The sequence below is a fragment of the Podarcis cretensis genome, assembly GCF_951804945.1.
Source record: "Podarcis cretensis genome assembly, chromosome: 10".
Classification (NCBI taxonomy): domain Eukaryota; kingdom Metazoa; phylum Chordata; class Lepidosauria; order Squamata; family Lacertidae; genus Podarcis; species Podarcis cretensis.
Genome location: NC_137179.1, coordinates 30,138,360 through 30,142,868, shown reverse-complemented (window position 1 = coordinate 30,142,868; position 4,509 = coordinate 30,138,360).

The window sequence follows — 4,509 nt, the reverse complement described above, 5'->3', positions numbered from 1 at the left end:
ATGCGATGACATCATTCTTTCCCCTCCCTCCCCATCTTAGTGAAGGGCACAGGCAGGAGAGAGGTGAAAGGAAGCTGCCATCTTGGTGCTGGGCATTTCGTCTTAAAGGGACCCGCGCCTAAATCTTTTACTGGTGCGAGTGCTCCTTTTCCAGAATTAGCCGTTCAGTCGCCATCTGCACCCCGATACAAACAAATGGATTGTTTCTGAGGAAAGAGGGAGCCACTGAAAGTCAGGAGGCAAAAATGCCAGCTTCAGCTATACAACTATTTTTGTACACCTTATTTTGAAAAAGTTCCTTGTTTCTGAGCACTATAACTCACAACTTCCTAAATTCACCTTTAACCCAAGGGTGGGGAATCTGCCGCCTCCTGACCTTGTTGGACTCAAGCTGCCACGAGCCTCAGCCAGCATAGCCCATGGTGTATCACATTCCTGCTTTAACAACTTGCGATGGGCCGGAAATCATCAGGTAGCGCACATGATGGGAAAACTTCATTGCATTAATTTCTGCCTGCTCCACAGGCCTGCAAACACATTCCAAGACCACCGCTGTTTCTCTTGTAAATCCTTCATAGCGATGGTCTGCTTGGTCCTGCTCCCTTCCTGTTAAATTTTGCTACAGCTTTCAGTTCGCCAGGTGAGAAAGAACACACCTCTTCAAGTGAGATAGAGCAGGAAAAGAAGAGAGAGAGAAATACTGTAGTGTCTTGTTATTCACTCACCACACTTCCCCAAGCTATGAGGAGCTCAAGGAGCAGTGCCAAAGTTTCCTTTAGATGAGAGCACACTGGAGACGTACTTGATGTCCACTTTATTTACAAATATACAAGTAGAACCTATTGGAAGAAAGAAATACAGCTGTCCGACAGCAGGCAGCAAATCTGCTGACCTCTGCATCAGATTCCTAGAGAGAGCAGCTGCAGCAGCCAGCTCCAAAGCTGCTTCCCATCCAAACGCTTGGCTCTGTTCTCTAAATTCAGACTGTAAAAATGGAGAGAGCTGATCTTAGACCCCCTAGCCTCTTACAGGTGAATTGCCCATGCCAGAAATCACCTTTACCATTATTTTGTCCTAGCTGCTTTGACCACATCCACACCATATATTTAAACCACATGACACGCCCGCCCCCATCACTGTATCCCAGAAACTATAGTTTGTTAAGCATGCTCAGAATTGTAGCTCTGTGCTGGGTAAACTTCAGTACTCTGGATTCTCTGGGGAAAACCACATCCGTTAATGTATAGGGTGGGTGAGACCCCTGCCAGAATGACCAGACTCTCCAAACTGACAACAGTATGTTAAATCATACAACTGAATTTAATACAGTCATCCAGCTTATAGACCAACTGTTTATTTTAAAAAGCAGCAGCGGCAAGTTGGATAATTATGGGAAGGTAAATCTACAGTGGATATGTTTAAGCCACTTTTAAGAGTGCCATTGTAGAGTTTGGAGGTTTTTTTTGGGGGGGGGGTGAGAGAGCTCTCCTGGGTTTTGCAAAAGGGTTGTTTCCAGCCCTACCTGGAAATACCAAGGACTTCTGTAAACCACACATGTGCTCTCCCACAGAACTACAGAAATTCCCTCAATGCCATTAGAGTGACCAGATGCAAAAGAGGACAGGGCTACTGCACCTTTGATAGCTTGTTCCACAAAGTAAAGGTAAAGGTAAAGGTAAAGGGACCCCTGACCATTAGGTCCAGTCGCGGACGACTCTGAGGTTGCGGTGCTCAGCTTGCTTTGCTGGCCAAGGGAGCCGGCGTACATGTGGCCAGCATGACTAAGCTGCTTCTGGTGAACCAGAGCAGCACACGGAAACACTGTTTACCTTCCCTCCAGAGCGGTACCTATTTATCTACTTGCACTTTGTGCTTTTGAACTGCTAGGTTGGCAGGAGCAGGGACCGAACAACGGGAGCTCACCCCGTCACGGGGATTTGAACTGCCGACCTTCTGATTGGCAAGCCCTAGCACTGTGCAGTAGTTTATTTTTTAAAGGGTTTCCAGTATTTATGACTAAAAGATTTATACGAGTCATGCCCTGACATTGTCTCAGAACCCCTTTAACTTCCTAAATATTTCAGTTTCTGATGATAATAAGACTTCAGATCACTGCTTTCATCAGTGTTCTCTTGGGGGAGGAAGAGGATTAAAGTAAGAGTTCATTCTGCTAGTCTCTCACACCCTCACCAAATGACAACCCAGGATTTGGAAGCAGGAATGGAGCAGTGGCTATCTGGGCGGACATCTGGTCTCCTAAACCTGCTTGCACCCGGGTCTGCCTCACCTATGGACAGCCCTTTAAAAAATGCCTGATTTGAAACCAGCCCAACCAGTTCTGTTGACTGATAGCAAGCCAGGTAATTTGTTTTTTTAAAGCATCACTCTTACACAACAGGAACATTCATTTTGAGATATGAATGCATATGCAAGTGAGCATTGGCATATTTAGTAGATAGGGGAGATCTCAGCTGCAAATCTTGGCTGCAACTTGACAGACCAGCTGCAGCCGGAGGCATGTGCACTAATTAGTTATTGTTATTAATAATACTTAACATAATTATTTAAATGTATAATTGTCTATCAATAAATATTTCCTGGGTGGGCAGCATATATCAAAAAACTGGAGGGCAAGTAATCTTAGTGACTTGACACTAATAACTAAAGTGAATTAGAATGACATGCCACATTTAATCAAGTGCCAAATATGCATTAAAAAGTCTTACCCCTTTTATAACACTTTAACCAACCCGATTATTTCTATTCTTATTAATCAAACTTCTATACAAAACTTCATCCAAAGATCACAGGGCGGTTTACAACATAAAAATACAAAATGAAAACACAAAATATATACCATTGCAACCACCACCACCAATAACCCCCTCTCACAGCACTTTTAAAAGGCCATAGATTGTTTAATCAGTTATATAGTTACTACATAACACAGATTAGAGCCAAATACACTCTACTGCCACCTGCCTCTTGGTCCTTTTCTGGTCTCTGCTGCAGAAGTGAAAAGTCTCCCGGTAAAGTCAACTAGTGGAAGGTGGGAGAGCAGATAGGTCTCATTCCCTTTCCCCCAGTCTCTCACTAGTGCCTGCAAATGCCTTCTCCTTCTTTCCTGGGCTCGCTGCCAAGAACAGTTTGCACTTGTTCAAAATGTATTGCTCTGGGGAGCCCCCCCCCCCGAGTGAGTGCTTTGCTGAGAGGCAGTGACTTCTGGAACTATGACCCCCAACCACCCCATGGACCACAACTAAGTGCACAGCTTGTTCATTGTAAGCTGGTGTGCACCATCCTAGTATAGGTTAATGAAACTTCCAGGTTTTCAGTGGATAAAATACTGAGTAAAAAGGACTTCAGCATTTTTAAAAAACCCACCTTGTTTATTATTATTTTATACTGCTGAAAGACTTTGCTGTTAAGTATGCAGCTTTCAAATTACCTCAGGTTAGCAGAAAGAGCAAACGGTGCTTAAATGTAAACATCTTTATTTTAAAAGGTTTATTTTTATTATTATTTAAATGTCTATATCACCCTTCTTCTGAACATCACAGGACAGTTTGCAATCTTCTGATTTTCACGGTAGGAGAAAAATTGCAGACATAAATTCACCTGGTCTCTGCATAGCTCAGCAATTGGAAGTATGTATGTATGTATATATGTATGTATGTATAAGACACCATTAACTATTAGCTTACAGTCCAAGTATTTGATAAGAAATCCAGCAGATTCTGTTTACAACAGATGCTACACAAATGGCTCTGGGAAGTTTATAAGCAAGGCATGAAGGCAACAACCCTCCCATCTTATTTCATCTCGGGGATCTAGTCTTCAGCAGTACACTGCCTTTGATGATGGAGGTTCCATTTAGTTTGTTTATTTCAATGTGTGGTGAGTTTTGGGGGTTAAATGGATTTCGAGGCCCCACGCCCAGCCGTAAGAGTGAACAGGTGCACCTTAGCCAGAGTCGTGTGAATTTAGGGAGGCGAAACTGCATCCTCCTTGATTTTTTTGGACTCCAAGTCCTCCACACCTAATGGAGGATCTTGTCTCACAATTTTTGTCCGTTGGTTGGCAGAGTTTAATACATTGGTACCTTGGTTTACAACTATAATCCGTTCTGGAGGTCCGGTTGTAAACCAGAACAGGTTGTAATCCAAGGTGTGGGGCCTCCAAAAAAAGGGGGGTTGTAATCCCCCCAAAAGGGGGTTGTAATAAAAAAAAGGGTCACACACTCCCAGGTTTGACGTGGTTGTAATCCAAAACAGTAGCAAACCAAGGTACCACTGTAGGAGAAACAAGGCGTGGTTCCTTCACTGCAAGGCACCCTCCTTGCACCTCATTATTTAGGCTGAAATGCTAACCCCTGCTACCTGGGAGTAAGCCCCAGTGAAACCAGTAGGACTTGATTCTGAGTAGACTGGGCTAAAATGGTCCTGTTAGTATTAAGGGAAGGGGCTGATGCTGGAATTTTCTGTGTGTGTTTCACATTATGCAACAGGT